General features: G+C 55.3%; 1 protein-coding gene and 1 long non-coding RNA gene across 5 annotated transcripts in view; both read right to left on the bottom strand.

The window, feature by feature from the left end:
- JPH3 (junctophilin 3) overlaps positions 1-27843 on the bottom strand; it is a 111197-nt gene that overhangs the window by 30448 nt on the left and 52906 nt on the right. The window lies entirely within an intron of this gene.
- LOC144338163 (uncharacterized) lies at positions 9953-26703 on the bottom strand. The gene is made up of 3 exons (XR_013412027.1): positions 26648-26703; positions 21191-23301; positions 9953-10055 (listed from the first exon to the last, which is right to left on the bottom strand). It is a non-coding gene; the product is annotated as an uncharacterized LOC144338163 (long non-coding RNA).

Here is a 27843-nt window from a genome sequence, read left to right as displayed (position 1 = left end):
AAGATACCTCTTGTTTTTCATGTCTGCACAAAACTCCATCACAGGACAGGCTCCAGTTTTCAAACACTCTCACATGCTAGAAACCTGGATACAAGTGTTAGGCCACCACATGTGGTTCTGCCCCCGCTTTTGTTTTGGTTTTTTTAACCTAACACTGTATCTTGGATATTGTTCCATATCAGCAAACACAGCTTTCTTGTTCTATTTATTTATTTTTAAATTATTTATTTATATTTTATTTTTTTGAGACAGGAGGTGTACTCCTGTCACCCAGACTGGAGTGCAGTGGCACAATCTCAGCTCACTGCAACCTCTGCCTCCCAGATTCAAGCGATTCTCCTGCCTCAGCCTCCTGAGTAGCTGGGATTACAGGTGCCTGCCATCACACCCGGCTACTTTTTATATTTTTAGTAGAGACAGGGTTTTGCCATGTTGGTCAGGCTGGTCTTGAACTCCTGACCTCAGGTGATCCTCCCGCCTCAGCCTCCCAAAATACTGGGATTACAGGTGTCAGCCACTGTGCCCAGCCTCTTGTTCTTTTTTTTTTTTTTTTTTGAGACGGAGTCTTGCTCTGTCACCCAGGCTGGAGTGAGTGGCACGATCTCGGCTCACTGCAAGCTCCGCCTCCCAGGTTCACGCCATTCTCCTGTCTCAGCCTCCCAAGTAGCTGGGACTACAGGTGCCCGCTGCCATGCCCGGCTAATGTTTTGCATTAGTAGAGACAGGGTTTCACCGTGTTAGCCAGGATGGTCTCAATCTCCTGACCTCGTGATCCGCCCACCTCGGCCTCCCAAAGTGCTGGTATTACAGGCGTGAGCCACCGCGCCCAGCCGCCTCTTGTTCTTTTTAATGCCCATGACAGAACACATGAAGTCCGCCCATGCTGATGGACATGAAGGCTGTCTTCCATTTTCTCCTATTACAATTCACAGTCTAATAATAACCTTGTAAATTTGATATTTCACAAACAAATCCATCTTCAGAAGATACTTCCAAAAGTGCAACTGCTGAATCAAAGCTATAGTTTAAATGATCCTGGAGTCTGAACTTTGCTAGAGATTCACAATTTTCTCTCCAGGGAGGAGAGAACATTTACATCCCCACGAGCAAAGATGAGGGGGCCTGTTTCCTCGCATCTTCTGTAATTCAGTAGATCGGTATTTTTTTTTTAATCTCTCCCAAGACAAGTGAAACCCAGCATTATCTCATTGTCTCATTGTAGTTTTAATTCACATTTCTGTTATTAAGAGTGCGGCTGATCTTTTTCTTGTTGATTTGTAGAAGTGTTTTATGCAGTAAGGAAACCAGCTTTTATTACGTTTTACACTTAAACTTTTTTTTTTTTTTTTAAATAACAGAGTCGCACTCTGTCGCCCAGTCTGGAGTGCAATGGCGTGGTCTCGGCTCACTGCAACCTCCGCCTCCCGGGTTTAAGCGGTTCTCCCGCCTCAGCCTCCCAAGTAGCTGGGATTACATGCATGCGCTACCACGCAAAGGTAATTTTTTGTATTTTTAGTAGAGATAGCGTTTCACCATGTTGGCCAAGCTGGTCTTGAACTCCTGACCTCAGGTGATCTGCCCACCTCGGCCTCCCAAAGTGCTGGGATTACAGGCATGAGCCACTGCCTGGCCTACATTTAAGCTTTTTATCCACCTAGAATTATTTTGGTATGAGGTAGGGATCCCGCCTTACCTTTTCCCGATGGTCACCTGAGTGGCCCAATACCATTTAATGAGGCACCCATTCTGCACCCACCGCCCACTTATAAATGCCACTTTTATCAACTAAACGTGGCCCGCCACGTGGACGCCCTGCTCTGGTGGTCTACTCCTACTGCGACTATGTCCTCGTCACCCACACCAGTCAGAGCCTTCACTGGCCCCATCGCTGCCAGCACTATGAATATCCAGCACAGACCTCAAGCAAGCCCCGTTCTCCCCCGACACGGGATGAAAGTGATGGACGGCTGTGGGGCCACAGTCTGTCCACTCCCGCCGTGTGCAGCTCTGTGCTGAGGAGGCTCTGCAAAGCTGCCCATCATCCCCGACTCCTCACAGTGAGAACACAGAGGCCCCGGGGACGGAACCCCTGCCAAGGGCGCGGCTGGGGTGTTTACCACCCTCAGCAGGGGTCTGGGAGCAGGTCCAGGCCAAGAGAGAAGCCCATTAGCCGGGGACCGTCTTGTTTCTGGGAGTGGGGAGGGATGGAGAGGGACTCTTGACAGTTTCCATGCAAACCGCAGGGCTCCCGGCACGTTAGAAACGGAGTCTCTTCAGGAGTCGATCTCACCCCCCTTCCCGCCATCTCCCCTCACCTACAGGCCGCAGCCTATGTTTAGATTCAGCGTCCCCCTCTTCTCCCTCACCCCACACTCCCGCCCCCACACACTGGGAATAGCAGGGGAACCCCGCCCCGCAAGCAGCCTAGACCCCGGCTGGGCGAGGGCACCGCGCCTCCACCTGCCCAGCCCCACACCTGCCTGGGACTGAACACGGCACGTACCCCGTCAGGCACCCGAGGCGAGGCTGGGCACAGCCACACCCCACGGACGAAGATGCATTTATCTAAAAACTGGTTTTAGAAGCTGCTGCATGAACAACCTCCCAGTTCACCTTTTCAGTGCCCTGCTGAAAACTGATCTTCAAACTAACTCTGCTCCACTCAGTGAAGAAGGAAGCAGGTCTGTCCCCTGTGTCTGGAGTGGGTTCAGGACCCCTGTGTCTGGAGTGGGTTCAGGACCCCTGTGTCTGGAGTGGGTTCAGGACCCCTGTGTCTGGAGTGGGTTCAGGACCTGTGTCTGGAGTGGGTTCAGGACTAGCCCGGCCTCCATGCATCAGGGAGGGAGGGGGTTCTTGAGCTCCAGGAACCTTGGGGTCAGGGAGGATGCGGCAATACCAAGGGGTGGGAGACCCCAGCACTGGGAGCTCAGGTGCAGGGCTGAGCTGGTGCAGACAGCCTGGACCCAGGAGCTGGGAGCTCAGGCGCAGGACTGAGCTGGTGCAGGTGGCCTGGACCCCAGGACTCGGAGCTCAGGTGCAGGGCTGAGCTGGTGCAGACAGCCTGGACCCAGGAGCTGGGAGCTCAGGCGCAGGACTGAGCTAGTGCAGGTGGCCTGGACCCCAGAGCTGGGAGCTCAGGCGCAAGACTGAGCTGGTGCAGGTGGCCTGGACCCCAGGGCTCGGAGCTCAGGTGCAGGGCTGAGCTGGTGCAGATAGCCTGGACCCCAGGGTTGGGAGCTCAGGCGCAGGGTTGAGCCGGTGCAGGGCTGAGCCACTGCAGGTGGCCTGGACCCCAGGGCTGGGTGCAGGCGTTGTGTGGGTGACTCCCACTGTTAGGGCCTGGTGGTCACCTCCCTCCCTGGCCTGTGCCCAACCATGGAGGACAGCAGCAAGCACAGTGGCCGCTGCCCAGGACACACCAGGTGAGGCTGGTGAGTGGCCCCTGCTGAGTCACCTGTCACATGAGCCTGGCGCTGTCATCCGGGGTGGGTGGAGTGCCCAGCCCTAACCAACCAGGCCCTCGGGGCCCCTGATGGGGCAGAGGGCAGTGGTGGCGTGTGGGGCTCCCTCCTCCAGCACGATCCAGTCGCCACCTTGGGGTGACAAAGGGGCCAGGTGGGGCTTGGTCTCTGGGGCAGGCAGCTGAGAGGCTGCGGGAGGCGAGGAGCAGAGAGAGGTGTCTGTGCATGGGCCGAAGCTCCAAAGACCCCCGCACATACCCCATTGTCTCGCTGGACTCCTCAGCACAAGTTACAAAGACACAATGATCAGGAATTTCAAGGTGGGGACCTCAGTGTTAAACTCTGGGTGCAGGGCCCTGCTGGGCATGGGTCCCAGGCGACTGTACGGGCCACAGCCCCAGGATGCCAGCCCCAGGCACCACCCTGGCTACCCTCACCTGGCAGGAGGGGTCACACCACCCCGATTCGGGGAGGGCCAGGACTGATTCCCGCTCTTGGGCCTCTGACCAAATGTCACTTCTCTCGAGAAGCCTGTTCCTGACCCCTCCCCTCCCCATCCCTCCCCTCCCCTCCCCATCCCTCCCCTCCCCTCCCCATCCCTCCCCTCCCCTCCCCATCCCTCCCCTCCCCTCCCCATCCCTCCCCTCCCCTCCCCACTCCCCCATACAAGCTGCCGGAGCCCGGGGGTCTCCACCACGTCCACGCCAGGGGAACAGAGTCTTCGTCTCTCACCCCAAGAACAGGGCCTGGCACAGGGCAGGCCCCTGAAGTGACACATCAATGTATTTCCGTGGTTTTTCACCAGCGCTGTCCCCGCTGGCTCCTGGAGAACCGGTGCTGTGTGGTGCCCTGCGTCCCATGTGCAGTGTGTGGCACCCTGAGAACTGGTGCTGTGTGTGGTGCCCTGCGTCCCATCCGCACTGTGTGGCACCCAGTGGGTGCTCCAGAGATTTGTCTAAGGAGTGCTCGGAGGAAAGGCGGATCGCACAGCCCTGGCATGGGCTCGGAAGGACGATCGACAGGAGGCTGACCAGGGCCTGGGGAGAGGGACAGGCCGCTCGCTGGGACAGGCCCTGGCCCACAGTCCACTGCTTGGATCCTGGTGCCCAGTGCAGGGCCATTGATAGAATAATTGGTGGCGAGGCCAGGCAGGACCACAGGGAGCAGCAGGGTTGTCAGTCAGGCCTGGCCGGGAGAACCTCCCCCCCCACCCTGCAGAGGCCACACGTGGGTTTGCTTCTCCCAGGACCCTGGTGACAGGATGAACAGAGGCCAAGGTTGTGCGCAGGAGGCACCACCATTCTGGCACATTCCAGCAATGCTGGTGGCTGCGGCCGACACCCACAGAACCCCACCCTCGCTGCTGGGCTCCGAGGGGCGCAACAGCTGCCCACATCGGCCAGTGCAGACCCCGCCTCACCCTCTGCTCCTGAGGGGTGGGGAAGCCTCCATCAGGGCCTTGGAAACGGCTTCCTCCCGGTCACTGTGGAGTCCCCACCCTTGCGTCCCTACCTGTGAAAGGAAGGATGAAGGCAGAGCTCCCACGGCCTCGGGACTCAGCCTCAGACTACCCACGCCCCCACGGCTGGTGCTGGCGCAGGCGGGCAGGCACGCCCACAGCCTCTGAGCCCCACGTACAGTCCGGCCCTCACCGGGAGATGCTGGCCGGCTGCTGCAACCTCTCTGCTCCCCCGGTCCCCTAACACACAACAGAGGGCCTGAGAGTCCATCCACACTGGCTGCCCATGGGACGCACTCACGTCAGCAGTGATGGCTCTTGGACTTCCTGTCGTTCGTTCCCCTTTTTCCGCCTGGGTCCAGCTTGGTTTTCATCTCCCTACGGGGTCCCGCCTCCCGCTCTGACCAGGCGGTCCTCACACTGTCCCGGCCTCCACCCCACAGGCCAGGCCTCTTGCTGATGTGGAAACTCGGCGTGGAGCAGACACGCAGCTCTCACCACAGGCCACTGACCCACGTCTGCACTCCCACGCTATCTGTCCGTGAGCACTGTGCCAGAGTCACCCCACTTCACAGAAGCACACTGAGGCTCAGAAGCTGCCAAGCAACGTGTCCAAGGTGACAGACAAGTGGCCAGAGGGGACAGAACCCCAGGCGTGTGTTGCAGAGCCCTGCTCTTCCCTCCTGTGAGATAGCACCAGGCTTTTAACCTAAAGATGGCCAAGTCTCCTTCCTTTTCTCGGCCCCTCCCAAGTCAGGTGTGGAGAAGCCCAGACATCCCTTCTGGGATTTCAGCCTCACTCAGCACCCCATCCTCCACAGCAGGCAAGCATCCTGAATCCCAGATCCCACTAACATGCAGATTCCTGCAGGACTGGGGCCAACCAAGGGCTTTAGACCACCCGGCCCTAGAGCAGACTGATGCCTGCGCCTCCACGGCAGAGGACACTGCTCTGAGGACCCAGGATTCAAAGTGGTGCCAGACAGGAGGCCAGCCGCACCTCCATGACCCTGTGCCACCTGGAGACGCAGTGGCAATTTCCTTGCTAATTCTCAGGGCCCCAAGGGCAGGGCTGCCACAGGCCTAGCCTCACAGGAACTCTGAGAAGATTAACGAGATGTTTGTAACATGTGTGCAGCTCCCTGGAGTCCACATCGAGACAGGGAGAGGAGACTCATGGAGTACGGACTCTGGGGCAGCCGGAGGGGGTGGGAGCTGGGGGTGGGGCGGTCTAGGTCCCAGTTGGCGCTCCACAGGGATGTCCCTCCCCATTTTCACTGTGGAGACGGTGGAGGAGGCAGTGTCTGGAATCCAGTTCTTTGGCCTGTGATGGTGTGAGCACCAGGGCTCAGAGCTGGGCACAAAAGGCCCCATTTAGAGACTCTGACAGCAATGGAACCAGACGAGGTATCTGGCCAGACTCTGCCAAGAGCGGGCACAGGACCTAACACTCAGCAAGCTCCGCCCGTGCCCTTGGTTCAGCTCACGGAACTCTAACGGACACTCGGCAAGGACAGGTGATTTTCTCCCATTTATAAAAGAGGAAACTGCATTTGTTGTGAGAGATGCATGATGAGTGTGACGGGCCACGCCATGCCGAGTGGAGCTTCTCCCTAACAGGGAGACATGAAGGCTCAGTGACGGGAACTGACTCACCCAAGTTCCCGTGAGTAGGGGCAGGATTTGAACAGGATCTGGAAAGGGAGTTTGCGGAGAGGTGAAGGACACAAGCCTGGGAACTGCCTTCAGGCAGCACAGAGAAGGAACAGGCCCAGACGGGACCTCCAAACACGAACCACGAAAAACAAGAGATAGCAACGTTGCTGTCAGACACGTTCGCCAGCTCCAGCCTCTAGATCCAGCAGCCGCGCAGGGCCGGTGAAGAGGCCAGAGCCTCCCAGAGGACCCGGAGTGGCTGGAGGGGCAGGGAGAGGAAGGAGGAACAGGCTCAGGCAGGGCAAGACACCAAATGTGGGCGCACACAGCTGGGCACTGCGCTCTGCTCATCACGGCAGTCAGAGGATGCCGGATTCCCAGGGCAAACCAGCCAGATCGACGGAGCAAAGAGATGAGTTTCTGAAGCCACAGAGCCTGTTCAGAGCCAGTGTGCGCTCAGCATTTGCAGGTGGAATCAGAGTGTCCATCAAGGGCAGGGGTCTGTGCGCACCACCATGGGCTAAATACAGCCCAGTGGCAGCCACGGCCTGGAGCTAGGAATGGGTTTTGCGTTTTAAAGGGGTGGTAGGAAAAACAAAAACAGCCTGCAGAGGGGGCATGGCTCTGCCACACCCTGGTCTCAAACAAAAAGAAACAAAAAACAAAACAAAACAAACAAACAGAGAAGAGTATGTGACTTAAACCACAGGGCCAGCAAAGCCTAAAATACTCTCTAGTCCTTGATAGAAAAAGTGTGTGATCCTACGCCAGGGGCAGCTCCAGGAGGCCAGTCTCTAACCCCTTCATCTTCAAGGCCCAGAGAGAGGTGGGACATTGCCCAAGTCCCCCCGCTGTCACAGGCGAGGACTAAAACCCAGGTGTCCCAATGCCAGGCCCTGCCTGTAATGCTGTCCTGCGCCCATGAACCCACCTGGCCTCCAAAGACCAGATAAAGGGTCCTGACCTCCGACTTCAGCTTAGGGTGGGGCAGGATTTCCTTCTGTCTTTCTGAACAGGGCTGGGGAAGTAGGGTGGCAGAGAGAAGGACGATTGTTCAGATCAGAGCATGACACTGTCTCGACTGCCTGTGCTTGCCAAAGACTGTCTCTACAAAAAATTTTAAAGAAAATTAATAGGGCATGGTGGTACACACCTGTAGTTCCAGCTACTTGGGAGGCTAAGGCGTAGAGGATCACTTGAGCCCAAGAATTTGAGGCTGAAGTGAGTCATGACTGCGCCACTGTACTCCAGCCTGGGCAAAAGAGCAAGACCCTGTCTCCAAGGAAAAAAAAAAAACAGGCCAGGCGCAGTGGCTCACGCCTGTAATATAAGCAGTTTGGAAGGCCGAGGGGTCTCGGGAGTTTCAGACCAGCCTGACCAACACGATGAAACCCTGTCTCTACTAAAAATACAAAAATAAGCTGGGCGTGGTGGCGGTCACCTGTAATCCCAGCTACTTGGGAGGCTGAGGCAGGAGAACTGCTTGAATCTGGGAGGCAGAGGTTGCAGTGAGCCAAGACCACGCCGCTGCACTCCAGCCTGGGTGACGAGCGAAACTCTGTCTCAAAAACAAAAAACAAAAACAAAAACAAAAAGAGGAAAAAAAGAAAAAAAGAATTCCCTGTTATTTATCTGATATCAATATGATGGGCATCCGGCACTAGCATTTGCTGATCTGCCTCATGGATCGAGCGGGACCCTGCACACCCTGGTTTAGCACCTGGTGAGGAGGTGCCGGCTGCAACCAGGCTGAGGTTGGCAGAAGCCGGCCAGCTACCTGGGGGGCAGCGATGGGATCTGACTTCAAAGCTGAGGACAGGGCTGTGTCCCGGTGACCAGTGTTTCAACCAGGGACAGAACATTCTGGGAAGCAAAGGTCTTGGTCACACCAGCCTCATCAAAGAGGGAGAGGGACGGGCTGGGGAAGGAGGCCGGGCCTGACGGAAGCTAGACTGGAGGCAGCTGGGAGGAAGAGGAGGTACTTCTACACCATGCTGAACTGTGGGTGTTGCGTGCCTCTCCCACCCTCAGCTTCCTAGGACCCTCATCTGCAAGTGAGGCCGGGCCTTAGAGCTATGTGGGGTGTGGGGCTGGGAGCTCCACGCCTCTAGGCCTGTCTCAGCATCTGTGAGGTAGGGCTCACCCCACAATGTTGGGGGGCCTTGGGAGGCTCAGAGAAGGTCGTTCACTCAGAGCTCGGGTCCCAGAATCAAAATTCTCCAAAGATCACTCTCGCAGACCTAAAGCACTAAGTAAACTGTGGGGTCAGTAGGGCACAGCGGGGCTGGGCCGGTGCTGTTGGTTCTCCAGGGTGACCTGGCTCAGACTCTACCTCAAGACCCTGCACGTCGGGGAGAAACCAAAACCCAGGGAAGTCAGCCCAGGCAGGGGCTTTGCAATGGGAGCCCCCAATAAAACGGAAGTTCCCGGGCAGCTGATTGGCTCAGGGGTCCGGCACTGGGGGTCCCGGATGGGACGCCTATGAGCTCGCCCTGGGGAGAAGGTTCTAGTTTGGCTTCTCCACCGAGGGGCAGGCCAGTGATCTCCCCCATAAAGACTGTGGTGCTCATGACCTCCCTCCCTGGAGTCAAAGGGATGAGCTCAGGCAAGGAAGAGGGTCGGCTGGCTCCTGTTTATCCATTCAAGAAGCAACCACTGACCGTTTGTCAAACAGGAGTAAACAGACAGTGGAGACGCCTCCTGCTGTGAAGATGCACACGGTTTTGTGTGGTGGCGGTTTCAGGGGATGGGCAAATGCGCTGGGCAGGGGCCAGGCTCACCCTGGAGATGCACTGGTGACCTGGGTCCTCATGACGCTTCCTCGGGCCTCTGCATGCAGGTCCTGCTCTGCCACCTGCTAGCTGGGACCCTGGCCAAGTCACACAGCCCCCAGGGCCTCAGTGTTCCCACATGTGAGCTGTGGGTCATACACCCACACTGCCACACTGCAGCAAGGATGAGGAGGGCCAGTGGCCTTCACTCGGGTGTGGTTCACCGTGGCTCTCCTATTCCACCCTGGCACCCGCCTCCACTGGCTGAGGAGACGGCCGAATTATTACTTTTTGAGGCGGAGTTTCACTCTCATTGCCCAGGCTTGAGTGCAGTGGTGCAATCTTGGCTCACTGCAACCTCCGCCTCCCAGGTTCAAGCAATTCTCCTGCCTCAGTCTCCTGAGTAGCTGAGATTACAGGCGCCAGCCACCACGCCCGGCTAATTTTTGTATCTTTAGCAGAGACGGGGTTTCACCATGTTGGCCAGGCTGGTCTCAAACTCCTGACCTCAAGTGATCCACCCACCTCAGCCTCCCAAAGTGCTGGGATTACAGGCGTGAGCCACTGCACCTGGCTGGCCGCATGATTTTTTATTTTTTTAATTTATTTATTTTTTTTTATTTATTTATTTTTTTTTTGAGACGGAGTCTCGCTCTGCCGCCCAGGCTGAAGTGCAGTGGCCGGATCTCAGCTCACTGCAAGCTCCGCCTCCCGGGTTCTCGCCATTCTCCTGCCTCAGCCTCCCGAGTAGCTGGGACTACAGGCGCCGCCACCTCGCCCGGCTAGTTTTTTGTATTTTTTAGTAGAGACGGGGTTTCACCGTGTCAGCCAGGATGGTCTCGATCTTCTGACCTCGTGATTCGCCCATCTCGGCCTCCCAAAGTGCTGGGATTACAGGCTTGAGCCACCGCGCCCGGCCAATTTTTTAACCCCTGAGTACTTCAACACGTATTTCCTCGAAACAAGGCCGTTCCTTACATGAGCACAGAAGAGTTGATTCCGCTACAACTCAACATCTGCGTTCCTAGAAATCACTGTATGCAAAACCGCACAGTCAAAACCACAGGGCTTGTGGGGAAACAGGGTTAGGGGAAGGGCACTCAAAGCAGACAGGAACCCTAATAAAAACGGCAGCACAGCTTCACACGTTAAGGGGTTCAGAGACACATAAACATGGCACTTGGGCTTGGAATGCTGTAAGTTTACCCAGGGAGGTGGGCTGGAGAGCTGGTGCAGAGTGGCAGAGGCAGGTCAGTGGAGACAGGAGGAAGTTGTGCCCTGACGAGGATGGGGTGCCCGGGGCAGCTGGGGCTGTGTGAGGTGCGCATGCATCCTGTGTGTTCCTATGTGAACACAGGTGCGTCAGGCCGGCTGGGGACGGTGGCTGTGTTCACCCAGTGCTTCTGGTGGGTGAAATCTCGCAAAGGAAAACAGGAAACTTGTGTTATCTTCAAACTGTTCCCTGCTATATCAATCATGCTGGAACCAGTTCTCATTTTTTTTTTTTTTTTTTTGAGACGGAGTCTCGCGCTGTCGCCCAGGCTGGAGTGCAGTGGCCGGATCTCAGCTCACTGCAAGCTCCGCCTCCCGGGTTCACGCCATTCTCCTGCCTCAGCCTCCCCAGTAGCTGGGACTACAGGCGCTGCCACCTCACCCGGCTATTTCTTGTATTTCTTAGTAGAGACGGGGTTTCACCGTGTTAGCCAGGATGGTCTCGATCTCCTGACCTCGTGATCCGCCCATCTCGGCCTCCCAAAGTGCTGGGATTACAGGCTTGAGCCACCGCGCCCGGCCAGTTCTCATTTTCAAAACAAGCTTTGTAGCAAAACTGACTGTCCAACTATCACTATCAAGAAATTAACCTTGGCCGGGCACAATGGCCCACGCCTGTAATCCCGGTAGTTGGGGAGGCCAAAGCAGGTGGAGCACTTGAGGTCAGGAGTTAGAGACCAGCCTGACCAACATAGTGAAACCTTGTCTCTACTAAAAATACAAAAATTAGCCAGACATGTGGCACGGGCCTGTAGTCCCAACTACTTGGGAGGCTGAGGCAGGAGAATTGCTTGAACTCAGGAGGCGGAGGTTGCAGTGAGCTGAGATTGTGCCACTGCACTCCAGCTTGGGTGACAGGGCGCAACTCCATCTCAAAAAAAAAAGAAAAAAGAAAAGAAAAAGAAAGAAATTAACCTTGAAACAATACAACCAGGAAATCTGTAGCCCTGGATCAAAACTTGCCTACTTATCCTGCCAACCCAACATGGCGTTTTTATGGTCCAAAGAGACAGGTTGGTGCCCGACAGCACGTGATGGCTGAGATTAGTGAGCTCGGGGCTTACAAACCAGGCAGCAGCAGTCCCCATGGGGTGCTGGAAGTCCATGAAAGGAGGCTGTGCTTTTCCGTGCAGGCAGTGGAAGGCCTGAAACGTTTTAGGCAGGGAGGACCATCCCAGGTCCCAGGCTGCCCCGTGGAGGGCGGATTTCACAGGGAGACAGATGGAGGACGTTGCACCCCTGCGTGGGGGCTGAGGAGGGTCTGAGCTACATTTTAACTTCAAGGTGAGCCAGAGGAAAGCAGCCTGCCAATTAAGCCCCCAAGGCAGGTATGCACTTCTCCCAAACTCTCCACATAGCTCAGTAGGGACAGGGGTCCATGACCAGGACAGACTCTGGAGGGGCCACCAGGGGGCCAGGAAAGGAGGGCAGAGCCTCACTCAAGCCTGGTTCTCCCGCCTCATCCACCCCAAAACCCTTGACCCCAAAACAAACATCCCGGAAAACAGATCGGGACACTCCACCAAACTCCACTATAAACAACCGTAAAATAAACCCAGGCCCATATGCTGACGATACTGAAAGAATCAGACACGTGCCTAGTGAAGTCAGGCAGCGGGGAAACATCTGGCTGTCCTTTCGGTTTTGGTTTTAGGAGATGCAGAAAGTGCTGCTGACAGAAACTATGCATTTGGCACCCACCGACCCTCAAACATCGACAGAGAACACCGGGTGCCTGACACTCGCCTCTCCAGGCATGGGGGCTGCTATCTCGGCAACGTAGGGTATCTTGCCTCAAGTCACAGAGAAGCAGCAGCAGAGCCCGGGCTCTGGAACCGGGGCTTCGGGATGTCCCTGCGCCCAGGGCAGGCAGGGGAGGCCTACGGATCCCTCTTGAGGGATGACCGTAGGTACAGAAAATAAAAGGTACGGGGTTACAAGGGAAACCAAGCATTTTGAAAGGTTAAATTGCTTAAAAATCAAATTTGTGAGACAGCCATGCATATCCTTCTGAATTAACATACTAAATAACAGGATGAATCCGTGAGCGTAAAATCAACTGTCACTTAGGAGTAGTGGAGGCGTCAGTGCCCCTCAGCGAATGGGACGTGAATGTGATGTAATGAAATACCCAGGCTTCCTGCTGGGGGCCAAGGCCCTGGCTTCGTAACTGGGGAAATGCTGAGTTTCATCCAGAGGCAGCGAAAACCACAACGCTGTATGTTCCCCATCTAAGTCGAAGCCCCATGAATTCTCTCCCCGCCCCGCAGCGGCCTGTGGGGAACTCTCCGAGGTGCTGACCCTGGCCTTGGACGGGTCTTGGCTCTTGGACAGGGGCGTCCCGTGACTCTTCGTCTCTGAGCAGGCACAGCTGGCCTTCTGGAGAAAGTGGGGTGTGTTCTCGGGTCTCCCCCAGTCAGACCCTTGGCTTTCTTGCCCAGCCTCCCTGGACAGTCACACACACTGGTGACCCATGATGTCGACTCCTCCCCAGTCCTGGACCCCTTCAAAGTCCAGCCCATGCTCAGAGCAGGAGGCTTTGCTTCCCCTAAAGTCCACTATTGTCCTCAGGTCCAAAAGGCAGGCGCAGAAGAGGGCGTGACCGGCAGAATCACGGCCCTCAAAGATGTCCCTGTTTTGAATGTGTCCCCTTATGTGGCAAAGGGGACTCTGCAGAAATGACTGAGTTAAGGATCAGGAGAGGGAGAGATGACCCTGGATTATCTGGGCGGGCCACCCTGAACCACAAGGGTCCTTGTAAGAGAGGGACAGGAGGTTAGAGAGGAGAGGAGACAAGAGGCTGCCCTGCTGGCTCTGAAGGCAGAGGAGGGGCCTTGAGCCAAGGAACACAGGCGAGGCAGCCTCTGGAAGCTGGGAAAGGTGAGGAACGGATTCTCCCTGGAGCCTCCAGAAACTTAGGTATTACAAATTTCATGTTTAGACTTGGGTCCCATCCCCACGATATCTCATTATGTGCATACAAACATTCTACAACTTAAAGCCAAGATCTGAAACACTCCTGATCCCAGTCATTTCAGATAAGGGATTCTCACAGCCTGTACCATTGTCATTCCATTGGACAGATGGAGAAACCAAGTCTCGGAGGAATCGTGATGGGCTATGGGAGACCTGCCTGGATGTGTCCTGGAGGGCACGGGAGGGACTCCCATAACTGGGTAGAGCTGTTTGTCTCCAGCCTTATGTGGATGGCCCATAAGGAGGTACCCCCTCCTACAGACTAGCACAGTGAGGCTCAGACAGGCAGTGTGACAGTGTGACTGGGGGTCCATCCGCGGAACAGGCAGCTGGTGGGGAGGCAGGGACTCACCTGTCCACTGAGAGCTGTGGCTTCCTCTACAAAACGGGGAGACTAGGGGGGCTGCGGTGACTACAATGGACACGTGCCAGACCCCGGTGCACTGGTCTGTGCTGCCCCAGGACAGGAGCATGGGCAGTGGCACCCAGTCCTGCCTGTGGCCCCTGGTGGGAGCGGGTGAAAGGGGAGCATGGAACTGAATTCGCTTGGCCACTTCGGGACAGAGTCCTGGGAGAGGCTCTCTGGGAAAGCCCCTTTCACTCCAGCCGTATGGCAGAGCTGGGACCCAATCCCAGGAAACCTCACTCGCAAGAGTCCTCTGTGTCCTCCCTGCAGCCCCCTCTGTCCACCCGAGACTGTTTCACAGCGTCTGGTCTGGGGAAAGGCTCAACTCTCTGACACAGAATCCAGGGAGTCTTTCTCAGAGGGATGCCATCGGCCGGGAAAGTTCTCTCCATTATTACTGAGACGCACAGCTGGTCCCTGTGCACCACTGTCTCTCCCCAGCCTCAGAGGCAGGTCCTGTCCTCAGCTCCTCTTTACAGATGAGGAAACTGAGGCACAGGGAGGTGACGCTGCTTGCCCAGGGTTTCCAGGTGGCAGGGCTGGGGAAACCAGGAATACAGGGACGAGGAAAGGAATCCCCTTCACAGCAGAGCTCAATGGGCCCAGAAGGGGCGGAGCAGGGCCATGCTATCCGGCCCCAGACAGCAGCTGCTAAGTGCTTAATCCCCAGGCTGGGGCAGGGAACCCGGGAGGGGGAGTTAGTGTTTGAAGGGTGCAGGGCTTCATTTCTGCAAGGTTCAAGGTGAAAGGGGTTCTGGAGACAGATCGCGGTCATGATTGTACAATATGCTTAACACCACTTACTGTACACTTAAAAATGGTTAAAATCATACTTTTTTTTTTTTTTTGAAATGGAATCTTGCTCTGTCACCCAGGCTGGAGTGCAGTGGTGCTATCTTGACTCGCTGCAACCTTCGTCTCCTGGGTTCAAGCAATTCTCCTGCCTCAGCCTCCCGAGTAGCTGGGATTACAGGCGCCCGCTACCATGCCCAGCTAATTTTGGTATTTTTAGTTGAGATGGGGTTTCACCATGTTGGCCCAGACTCGTCTAGAACTCCTGACCTCAAGTGATTCACCCACCTCAACCTCCCAGTGCTGGGATTATAGGCGTGAGCCACGGCCTGGCCAAAATCATATATTTTATGTTGTGTGTATGTAGTTTTTTTTTCTTTTTCTTTTTGAGACAGAGTCTTACTCTGTCACCCAGGCCGGAGTGCAGTGGCACGATCTTGGCTCACTGCAACCTCCGCCTCCCGGGTTCCAATGATTCTCATTCCTCAGCTTCCCGAGTAGCTGGGATTACAGGTGCCTGCCACCACACCTGGCTGAATTTTTTTTGTATTTTTAGTAGAGAGGGGATCTTGCCAGGTTGGCCAGGCTGGTCTCTAACTCCTGACCTCAAGTGATCTGCATGCTTTGGCCTGCCAAAGTGCTGAGATTACAGGCATGAGCCACCACACCCAGCTGCTCCAGCAGTGGTCGTGACAAGGCCAGGCATGGGGCCGGCTGCGCAGCTTTCGCTGTGGCTGCTGCAGCTGTCCCGGGCTAAGTGACAGTCCAGGTCTGCAACTGTGCCCCTGACTCCAGCAATTGCACCCTTATTCAGCTGCTTATTACCCAGCAAGGCACCAGCCAGTCAAGCTGCCCTGCTGGGCACACAACTAATTGGGATGGTTGGGTTTGGAGAGGAGGAAATGGGGGCAAGGGGGCCACCCACCCCTGCCTCAGCGCCAGTCGCACAGCAAGCCCCAATCCACCATGTCCCTCTCATCAGGACCCAGGTGAGGGATGCCTGGAGGAGAGAGGAGCTAAGGAAAGGCAGCTCTTGACTCCCCAGTGCAGGGGGTGAGTCCTCCTACTCCACCTGCTGGGGCCTCCTGCTTTACAAACGCCCACACGGGGTCACCTGGACACCTCTGGGGCCTGCCTTCCACTACATCATGCCCTGGGTCTGTTTCAGGAACCCACAGGTGAAGAGACAGAGAAATGCAGGGGTAGGGGGGACAGAGAGAAGGGGGAGCAAAAACAGAAACAGTGACAGAGAGTGAGAAAAAGAGATAGGGAGGGAGGGAGATGGAGAAAACTAGGAGAGAGAGACAGAAAGCAAAGCAGGGAGAGAGGAAAAGACAGGGAGGGAGGGAGATGGAGAAAACTAGGAAAGAGAGAGCAAAGCAGACAGGGAGAGAGAGAGGAAAAGAGGGAGGGAGGGAGATGGAGAAAACTAGGAGAGAGAGAGACAGAGCAGACAGGGAGAGAGAGAAAAAAAGAGACAGGGAGGGAGGGAGATGTAGAAAACTAGGAGAGAGACACAGAGAGCAAAGATAGGGAGAAAGAGAGGAAAAGAGACAGGGAAGGAGGGAGATGGAGAAAACTAGGAGAGACAGAGCATAGCAGATAGGGAGAGAGAGAGGAAAAGAGACAGGGAAGGAGGAAGATGGAGAAAACTAGGAGAGATACATAGAGAACAAAGCATATAGGGAGAGAGAGAGGAAAAGAGACAGGGAGGAAGAGAGATGGAGAAAACTAGGAGAGACAGAGAGCAAAGCAGATAGGGAGAGAGAGAGAGAGGAAAAGAGACATGGAAGGAGGGAGATGGAGAAAAATAGAGACAGAGAGCAAAGCAGATAGGGAGACGGAGAGTAAAAGAGACAGGGAGGAAGAGAGATGGAGAAAACTAGGAGAGAGAGACAGAGCAAAGCAGATAGGGAGATAGGAAAAGGGAGGAAGGCACAGAAAGGGGGGAAAAGAGAGGGAGGGACAGAGAGGGAGGAAAAGAGAAAGGGAAAAAGAGAGGGGGAGAAATGGGGAGAGGGAGGGAAGGAGGAGAAGAAGGGAGGGAAACAGAGAAAATTCCTGTCCTAACTCTCCCACCCTTTTCTCAAAGGCAGAGAATGCAGAATCCCCGCCAGGACACCCAAGCTGGGGTACAAATGCTGTGCACTGTTTGGTAGCCCTGCGACCTCAGGAGGTAGCCAGCTCCCAGGTGTCCATTCACCGTTTGCTGCACCCAGATTGGTGTTGGGCCTGTTAACACACAGGCAGTGTCTTCACACTGAAGCGTGGGCCGCATGGTGCCTTCTGGAGTAGGGGGCCATCTTGTGAAGACCAGGATGTGGGTCCCCAGTCCCCTCCACACTCAGGGAAGACTCTGCCACAGAGGGGACATGTATGTCCTGGAGCATGACCACTGTGAGGCCAGGTGCGGTGGAGACAGCTGTCCATCCCCTGGCAGCCACCACAGCTCCTCCTCTCCCACAGCACTGAAGCCCCATTGTCAGCCAGGCACATGCCCCCTCCCAGATAAGGACTACATTTCCCAGCCTCCCTTGCAGCTAGGTGTGGTCACGTGACTGGGTTTTGGCCAACAGAATGTGAGCACTGTTCTCGGGGCAACTCCTGGGTTGCATTCTTAAAAGACCGGCTCATGCTCTTCCTGTGGTCATGCGGGTAAGCTAGGGTCACACCCCAAAGATGGAGTGGCTCAAGACAGAAGAGGCCTGGGCACAGTGACCTCACAGAGCAGTCACCACACTGAGTGACTGGTACTTGAGAGAAATGTGTTTTTCTCGTTTAATAAAACATCCTTTTTATATATGATTTTTAAATATAACATAAAACTTGCCATTTTATCAATTTTAAAGTTCACAGTTCAGTGGCATTCGGCACATTCAACGCTGTGCATCGGTCACCTCTACCTGCTTGCAGGGCACTGCCGTCGCCCCCACCAGAAACCCTGCACCCAGGAAGCAGCCACTCCCCGTTCCTCCCACCCCAGCCCCTGGTAACCCAGTCCACTCCCTGTCCCCATGAATTTCCCTGGTCTAGAGAGTTCACATGCCACATTTGTCCTTTTGTGACCGGCTTCCTTCACTCAGCATCACGTTCTCAGGCTCATTCATGCTGCAGCCAGTGTCAGACCTTAAGATGCTGTTATTTTAGGTCTGGTCAGTTTGGCCTCCTCCTTTATTTTTATTTTTTACTGTTCCTTGAGAAGCAGGGCTCACTCACAGGCAGGGTGCTCAGCACTGGCCTGGCCTCCTCCTAACACACCAGGTGCTCCAGGCTGAGTCCCCCTCAGGTTCCCAAGTGAAGCCCCCACTCCAAAGGTGCTGTATGTGGAGACAGGGCCTTTAAGGAGGTAATTAAGGTTAAACGAGGCCCTATGGGTGGGGCCCCAATCTGATGGAACTGGTGGCCTTATAAGAAGATGAAGAGAGGGAGATCCTCTCCATGCACCAAGGAAAGCCTCGTGAACACAGCGAGAAGGAGCCCAAGGAGCGAGCCCCCAGTGGAACTCCATAGGCACCGTGCTCTTGGACTGTCCAGCTTTTAGAACTGGGAGAAAACGCACCCAGTCTACGGTATTTTGTTATGGCAGCCCAAGCTGAGCCATGAGGCAGAAGAGAAAGGCGAACGCCCGGAGAAAGAAAACCATACGCCCAAGGCACATAGGGGCCCGCGTTCCTTTTCCTCCTCTGTCCTAACCGCCCGTGACCCACCAGCTGCACGTTTTTCCTGCAGGCTTGAACCCAAGCCAGGGCCTTAACTGTTCCCAGGCACTGACTGATTCACTTATGCAGGTTGCTGCCCCCAAACACTGGAAGATCAAGCCGGGAAACTGGCCTCGGCCCTGAGCCAAGTTCCTTCACCCTCATATGAACTCCATCATCCGACCCCGTCGTTGCAGACATACCGGGACAGAACATCGCTCATCTCCCTGTTCCCACGAGGAAGCTGCAGCCCCCTCTGTAAGTCCCCCAACAAATGCCACGGACTGTCCACCCTGGTGTTCAGAGCTTCCTTTGCTGGAATCCTAACCCACCCCTATCTCAGGAAGGTTTACATCCAGTCCTTTGTGGGAACTCTCCTGCCTGCGGCTTTTGGGGTGACTCCAGCTGAGGGTTCGGCTGGAGGGAACAGCATGAAAGACTCTGTTTCCTGGGCTGTACAACAGGTGTCACGGCACCTGCAACACTGAGTGTTCTCTGACATAGGCAGGCAGAGATGCCTGCAGGGCTCTTGGCTCACAGCACATACTGGGCTGACCAGCTCAGGAAGGGAAGTTGATGCCATGCACCCCGATCGGTTAACTTTCAAGGGGTGCAGCTTGCCAACAATCCCCCGAGACCCACTATCGAGCTCCACTGCCACGCAGCAGTGCCCCACCCCCAGCAGTCCCACTCGGGACATCAGTGCAGAGGCCAGGAGGGCACGTGGGCAAAGGGAATGGCATGGTGACAGCAGCTGAGCGGCAAGTGAGACCCCTAGGCAGACTCAGGGCCAGGCTCACAGTCAGCACTTTCTGTCGAACCTCATTCAATCCAGAGCCTCCTATGAGGTGGGCAGAGCAGATGTGGGGACCATGAGATGGCCAGACTGGTTCCCTACACGGCGGGCCGGGACGTGGGCTGGTGCCTGCACTGCCCTGGTTACATGTTCTGAAGATCGCCCTTGGAAACAGTTATGACTATTTAGGGAATATAGAAATTAAAATAGAACATTATTGGCTGGGCGCAGTGGCTTACACCTACAATCCCAGCACTTTGGGAGGCTGAGGCAGGAGAATTCTTGAGGCCAGGAATTGGAGACCAGCCTGGTCAACATAGTGAGACCCCATCTCTACAAAACATAAAAATATTAGCTGGGCGTGGTGGTGCATGCCTGCAGTCCCAGCTCCTCAGGAGGCTGAGGTGGGAGGATCATTTGAGCCCAGGAGATTGAGGCTGCAGTGAGCTATGATCTTACCACTGCACTCCAGACTGGGGGACAGAGCAGAACAAGACCCTGTCTCAAAACATAAAATTATTTGTTTTGTAACCAGGGAGAAAGAGGTTCAACAAAGTGAAGCCACTTTCTCTGATGGCCACGCAGGGAGGCCGGAGGGCCTGGCGGGCTGTGTGCCTCAAATATGCAGCCCAAGGGCCCTGGCAGGGTGGCGGGAAGGCTCAGGAAGCCCACAGCAGCAGACTTGACTCTCCCATCTCCACGGTTACTGCTGATGCAGGGTCTGACCCTGCCAGGCCTTCAGGGAGAAACCAAGCAGGGCCCCACTCAAGACACTCAACCCCCAGGCGCTGCCTGCTGACCTCAGGCAAACTGGATCCTGGCTAAGGAAACTCGCGGGGCCTTGCCCCTGGACGCCTCCAACAAAGAGGAGCTGGTTTGCAGTGACAGCGTTTTCCCGGAGCCGAACTCCAGCAGGGATTTATCACACATTCTTGTTGAAGGCCACCAGGTGACCAGTGGACATGTGTGGTTACGCCCAGGCCAAGTGGCCACCAGTTCCTGTGAGAAGAGGCCAGAGCGGCGGTCAGAGCTCATGGAAGCAGCATCTCCATGTGGCAGGCGGGCCTCAGAGGTGCTGCTGGAGAATCCCCAGCAGGTTGCTGCACAGCCAGTGTGCGGGGTTTGCAACCTGCCCCTGCGGACCCCAAGGTCAAAGCAGCGAGGCTGAGACGCTGATGGTCATGACTCTGGGGACTTTCTGGTGGCAGGGACAACCTGAGCAACCCAGGGCTCCTTCCCATCCCCAGCTGCCACTGGGAAGCAGGAGTCTAGCAGATTGTCGTGCCTGAGGCTCAGATAAGAAAACCGAGGCTCAGACTGGTGAAGGCTTGCACCAGGTTGCACAGGCACAGGCTGGTCTGACCACACCTAACCACGAAGAGGTGTTCAACTTTATTAGAATGTTCCTCTCCTTCCCTCCTCCCCCACCGCCTGCTGAATGCTGAGAAGGAAAGCTGACCTAGCTTCAGGGAGCTCACAATTCCAACAGTACCGAAAAACTGTACTGCAAGATAAATGACCACATAAAGACGGAAAAGTAAGTGTTTCAGGATCTGAAAAAGGGAGCAGCCAACCCCATCTGGGAGCTGGGGATGAGTTCAGAGAGGCGCATCTGAACTGCGTCTTGAGGGATGCATGGGAGCTCACTAAGAAGGAAGGGTGGCCGGGCGTGGTGGCTCATGCCTATAATCCCAGCACTTTGGGAGGCCGAGGCGGGCGGATCACGAGGTCAGGAGATCAAGACGATCCTAGCTAACACGGTGAAACCCCATCTCTACTAAAAACACACAAAAAAATTAGCCAGGCATGGTGGCGGCGCCTGTACTCCCAGCTACTCAGGAGGCTGAGGCAGGAGAATGGCGTGAACCCGGGAGGCGGAGCTTACGGTGAGCCAAGATCGCACCACTGTACTCCAGCCTGGGCAACAGAGCTGGAGTACAAAAAAAAAAGAAAAAAACCAAGAAGGAAGGGCATTCCCAACAGAGGGACCCGCATATGCAAAGAGGAAGGCACCATGTACTCGTGGACCATCCAGAGGACGGTGGGCAGGTGTGCAGAATACCGGCCAGGCGACAGCCGAAAACAAGGCCAGAACTCCAGGAGGACTGCACGTCTTGCTGGGGAGCCTGGTCTTTATCCCAGGGACTTTTTCGCAATGGAGCAGAGTGATCAGACTGCTGCTCTGCCATTCTGTCACCTGCAGAGATGACCGCACCAAAGATGGGCAGCTAGGTGCCTTTCCAGAGGTGAGTGTCCTGGGCAGGGGTCATGCCCCACTCTCCTTGTTGTCTCCTCTGCACAGGTGTAGACAGCAGGCCTCTGTCCCACGTGGCCTTCTCTGTGTGTGTCTGTGTCTCTTCTCCTCTAAGGACACCAGTCCCACTCGACTCCAGTGGGACCTCATCTTAATTAACTACATCTGCAACAACCCTATTTCCAATTACAGTCATGATCACATTCAGTGGCATAAACTTTAGGGGCATGATCACCCCTGTGATTGGAACTGTGCAACCTCCTTCATATACATAACCCCGCAGCAGCTTCAAGGGTGGGTACTCTTATCCGCTTATGGGGGGGGTGGACAGGGAAACTGAGGCCCTGGATGGCAGAGCCAGGGCTCTAACACCCAGGCTGTTTCCTTATCTCCTCCCCAGGAGTCCAGGTCCAGCGGTCCCAGGAGCCAGAAAGGTAAAGGTGAGCCGGGAAAACGTCACCCTGGGGCCCCCTGACACTTCAGCAATTTCCCTAGTACTTGGGTGGCACGGGAAGGTTCAGGGACCCGGGCAGCTTTTGCCTTTCCTGCAGAAGGCAAAAGCTCGGCAGGCTCTGCAGCCACTCCCTCTAGAAGGTGAGCTCATCAAGTACCAAGTCTCCCATGACAGCTGCAAAAGCGACGTGCGCCCGGGGGCCGCCCTCAGGTTTGGCCCCAGGGTGCGCCCCGCCCCTTCTTTTCTGAGACGGTGCCTGGTGAGGAGGGCTTGGAGCCAGGCGGATAAATACCTGGGACCAGACGCACAGCCTCATCCCTCAGTGCCTACCCAAACTCACAGCCCAGACCTCTCCTGAACACGAACCAGGCAGGGCCCTGCCCTGGGGGAGCTCGAGGTCTCAGGCAGAGAGGCTGATGCTGACAGAGAAACACACTCAACACTGAATGAGATGCAAATACTTATGAAAAACCCAAGCTGAAGACTTTTCACTAAAGTAGATACACAGTGGTCCACAAGCACAGGGAAAGGTGCTCACCGCCATCAGCCTCCAGGGAATGCAAATCACAGCCACAGCGAGATGCACCTCACAGCCCTGAGCATGGCGGTAAGCAGGAGGCAGACAGCGGTGAGTGCTGGCGAGGACGGGCCACGCTGGAGCCCTCCGGCACTGCTGGTGAGAACGCCAAGGTGCAGCTGCTGTTGGAAACAGTCTGGCTGCGCCTCAGGAAGTTAAACTCAGAGTCACCACAGGTCCCAGCAACTCCTCTCCTGGGTGTCTACCCGAGAGAAGTGAAAACACACAGCCACATGAAGGTGTGTACACAGTGTTCGTAACAGTGTTATTTGCAAGAGACAAGAGCTGAACAACTCCAATATCCATCAACTAATGAGCAGATGAACAAAACGCAGTCCATCCACACCGGGGCTATCGCTCAGCCACAAAAGCGAGGGGAGCCCTGACGACGCCCACTATGATGCAGGTAAGCCTTGAAGGCATCGCACAGAGTGAAAGAAGCCAGCACAGAAGAACGTACTGTCCGGTTCCAATCACACGGAAGGTCCAGGATACATAAAGCCAGAGAGACAGAAAAGAGTTTGGCAGTTGCCAGGGGCTAAGGGAGGGGCAATAAGGAGGGAGATGGACCGTTCATGAGCGAGGAGTTCCTTTTTTGGGGTAAAGATGTTCCAGAAGTAGACACTGGCAAAGGTTGCACAACTTGGTGAATGCACAAGAAACCACCAAATTGTGTACTTTGAGAGGGCAAATGTCATGGTATGTGGACATACCTCCATAAAAAGAAAACTGAGCCAGGCCCAGTGGCTCACGCCTGTAATCCCAGCACTTTGGGAGGCCGAGGTGGGCGGATCATCTGAGGTCAGGAGTTCAAGACCAGCCTGGCCCACATGGTGAAACCCTGTCTCTACTAAAAATACAAAAATTAGCCAGCTGTGGTGGCACATGCCTGTAATCCCAGTTACTCAGGAGACTGAGGCAGGATAATCACTTGAACCCAGGAGGCAGAAGTTGCAATGAGCCAAGATTATACCACTGCACTCCAGCCTCGGTGACAGAGTGAGTCTCAAAAGAAAAGAAAAAAAGAAAGAAAGAAAACTGGGCCAGGTGTGGTAGCTCATACCTTAATCCCAGCACTTCAGGAGGCTGAGGCAGGAGGATTGCTTCAGCCAAGGAGTTCAGGACCAGCCTGAGCAACACAGCCAGATCCCTGTCCCTACAAAGAAATAATAAAACTGAAAAATAACAGAATAAGACTACAGGTGGGGCGCACCTGTAGTCCCAGCTACTCAGGAGGTGGAGGCTGCCATGAGCTGAGATTGTGCCGCTGCACTCCAGCCTGGGCAACAGAGCAAGATCCTGTCTCAAAAAAAAGTAGAGAAAAGCAGAGAGGAAAGAAAGAAAGAAAAAAAAGGAGAAAGATAAGAAGGAAAGGAAGAAAGAAAAAAGAAAACTAACAAGGCGCCGGCACATTCCTTGTGAACGTGAGGAATGAGCTCCCACACCGCTCCCCCTGGGCTTGGGACAGTGTTTTCAGTGTCCTCTGAGAACCATCCCCTGCCCGTGTCCTAGGGGAGCTGCTGGTCAGCATGTCCCTCCCACAACCACCTGCCCTCACATCTGCAGTGAGCACGTGCCCGGCCTGGTCAATCAGAAATTACATCCCTCATAGGCAGAGATCAGGCACGGAGCTTCAGCGGAGCCCATCAAAGCCTTTCTAGGCCCTGGAGAAATGGGTCTCTCCCCGGCTCCAGGACTGAGAACCTTAAGGACTATGTGAGCACAGACACACCGGCCTTTCCTAACACACATGGAACACCTGCTGTGGCATGAAATTAAACCCAAGGAGGAAAGCAGAACCAAGAACGGGAGTGAGGGAGAGCATGCTCTGACACTGTGGGCACCTGGATCCAGCTATGCCTGCAGCTACCCAGGGAATAAGAGCCAATGAAATCACTTTTCACTTAAGCTAATTTGAGCTGTGATTGTGCCTCTTGCAACCAAGTCCTGATTGACAGTCAGCTCACATTTTACACAGATGTGGATATGGAGGAAACCTCAGGGGTCCCAATCACTTTTTTTTTTTTTTTGAGACAAGTTTCACTCTAGTTACCCAGGCTGGAGTGCAGTGGTGCAATCTCGGCTCACCGCAACCTCTACCTCCCGGGTTCAAGCGATTCTCCTGCCTCAGCCTCTCAAGTAGCTGGGATTAGAGGCATGCACCACCACACCAGGCTAATTTTGTATTTTTAGTAGAGACAGGGTTTCACCATGTCGGTCAGGCTGGTCTCGAACTCCTGACCTCAAGTGATCCACCCACCTCAGCCTCCCGAAGTCCTGGGATTCCAGGCATGAGCCACCGTGCCTGGCCCCAGATCACTCATATAAAGGTCTGTCAGGGCTATGTGTGTAGGAGCTCTGCTCTGCAAAACACATAGACCTTTAAGCAATGGACTCTAGCGGAGCAAGACGCTAGGGAGTGAGGTCTGTCTTGCTCCTTTCTTCCCTGCCTGTTTCTTTCTTCTGCCTCCAGGTGGGAGGGTGGAACTGTAAGCTGAGTGCTCGAATGGTGTGACTGCCCAGGCACTGGGACCCTAATGAGCTGGAGGGTGAGGTACGTGATCCACCATGCAGCAGAGTCTCCTGTGTCCCTGGAGAGACAAAGCAAGGCCCAGGGCCCAGGCTGGGGATGCAGAGGTGGAGGTGGGGGCAGCGCAGAGCCACACATAGAGAGGGTGAGGGGCGTGTGAAAAGCGTGGCATCTGAAAGCAGGCATGTGTTCTCTTGGGGACCGAGCCAACCCACCCTCCACTTGGCCGAGCCATCTGTGAAGTCGATCGCACACATGTGCTGCCGAGGGTAGTTTCTCCACGGAACACTGTCATGGTCAGCAAAGCACCAGGTGTGCGGACACGGGGGCCACAGGCGTGGGGCACCACGGTGAGCACACAGGAGCCTGAGGACAAAGAAAATCTGGTGGGGAGAGGAGGGGGAGGGGCTGAGCTGACATCCAGGTTATACCAGGTAAGTGGCGAGTTCTGAACACACCGGGGAACACAGGTGAATCCGAGGTGGGGGCCGTGATGGGCAGGGGGTGAGGGGGAAGGTCAGCAGCACAGGTTTCAAAACCCAGGAGAGGGCTGGGCACGGTGGCTCACGCCTGTGATCCCAGTACTTTGAGAGGCTGAGGCGGGCGGATCACCTGAGGTCAGGAGTTCGAGACCAGCCTAGGCAACATGGTGAAACCCCACCTCTACTAAAAATACAAAAATTAGCTGGGTGTGGTGTGGTGGCGGATGCCTATAATCCCAGCTACTCGGGAGGCTGAGGCAGGAGAATCACCTGAACCCGGGAGGTGGAAGTCACAGTTAGCTGAGATTGCACAACTGCACTCCAGCCTGGGCAACAGAGCAAGACTCTGTCTCAAAAACCAGAAAAACAAAAACAAAAACAAATCCCAGGGGGCAACCTGGGCCACAGTGGAACCAAATCCACACCTACCAGGAACCCGACTGTGGCCTTACTAGAGATGGGCCCTCTGCAGGTGGAATAGTTAAGATGGGGTCACACTGGAATAGGGCAGGCCTTAAATCCAATGGCTGTTGTCCCTAGGAGAGGGAGACAGAGACACACAGAGGGAAGACAGCCCTGTGAACTCAGGGTGGGAACTGGGGTGATGCGGCCACAAGCCAAGGAATGCCTGAAGTCGCCTGGAGCTGGAAGGGGCAAGGAGGGTCCTCCTGAGAGCCTTGGGAGAAAGTGCAGCCCTGATGATACTCGAGTTTAGACCTGTGACCTCCAGGGCTGTGAGGGAGTGCATTTCTGCTGTTCTGAGCCGCTTTGGGGTGCTTTGTTATGGCAGGGGCAGGAGACTCACACGGGGAAGATGAGGCATGTCCTGGAGGAGCAATGGTCCTCTGTGGCTGCAGCCCACGGTGTGAGGACAGCACATGGACAGGATTCTCCTGTATGCCTTCAAGAGCCACCCACCAGGCCCTGCATCAGTCAGCGGCTGTCACAGCAATGCCGAGTAACAAGTCCCTCCAAGAAACAAAGAAACCCCACTAGGTGGCTCAAAATAGTAAGTTATTTCCATGCACGAATGGATGCCCATGCTCGACCCATTTTATAGAACTGAAAACAAGGCCCAGAGAGCGGAAGCTCCTTGCCTGGGGCCACACAGCTAGTAAACAGCAGAGCCACTGCCGTTTCTCAGGAACACCAATGAGAACTGGGCTCCAGCTGCCACAGGGGTTTCTGGGGTTAGATTTGTGGAAAACGTGCCTGGCAGTCACCAGGACCTGGGACAGACTGTCAGGAGCATTTTGGAGTTTCGCTCCCTGGGGCCTGTAGGGAGGGAATGGGCATGTCCATTCTAGAAATGGGAGCACCAGAGGGGACAGACCTGCCCCAGCCAGAATGCGGAGTGTACGGGTCTCGGGAGCTGCCAAAAGCGACCACACACAGTGGCTCCAAACCACACACACTTATTCATGTAGAGCTTTAGAGGTCACAAGTCAAGAGGAGTCTTATGCGGCTGGAATCAAGGTCTTAGCAGGGCTGCCTCCCTGGAGGAGAATCCGTTTCTCACCTTTTCCAGCTTTTAGCAGCCACCTGCACTCCAGGCCTCGTGACTCTCCCTCCACCTTCCAGTAGCATCGCCTCTGCTTCCGGGGTCCCTCGCACGGACTCTGTGACCCTCCCCCAAAACCCCCGTGATTCTATTTGCCCATCTGCATAATTCAGGGTGATTCCCCCGTCTCAGGTGCCTCGACTCAGTCACATCTGCAAAGTCCCTCTTACCAGGGAACGTGACACCCACAGGTTCCGGGATTAGGATGTGGACATCTATGGGAGTCATCATTCCTGCGGCAGGGAGAAGCCCCTCAGTGACACAGCAGTCAAGGCCACCCAGTCACCTCCTCCTGGAGCCCTCCCTCCCAACCAAGGCAAATCAGGACAGCCCTGAACTGGGTAACGAGGCAGCATCTACCCACAGCTTTGAATGCACACATCACCTAGCCAGCAACGCCTGCTCTAGGAGACCGGGGTGCAGAATTCCCCAGGCTAGCAGCAAGGGAGGGTGGACTTGAACAGCTGTTGCAGTCTTGTGAGACTGAAAGATCAGATGTGTCCAAAATGCTCATTACTAGGGTAAGGCTAGGACGACATGGTGCATCCACGCTGCGGAACATGACGTGGCTATTAAGGAAACACACACATGTAGATACCCTGACGTGGAAAGATGACCTTGATACAAGTGAGGAGGAAAGAAAACAAGCTATAAAGCAATATGCACGGTACGATTTTATTTCTACAAAAGGGAATGGC

The sequence above is a fragment of the Macaca mulatta genome, chromosome 20 (genome assembly GCF_049350105.2).
Source record: "Macaca mulatta isolate MMU2019108-1 chromosome 20, T2T-MMU8v2.0, whole genome shotgun sequence".
Taxonomy (NCBI): Eukaryota; Metazoa; Chordata; class Mammalia; order Primates; family Cercopithecidae; genus Macaca; species Macaca mulatta.
Note: the sequence above shows the minus strand (reverse complement) of the source record. Positions and strands in the feature narration are given on the sequence as shown.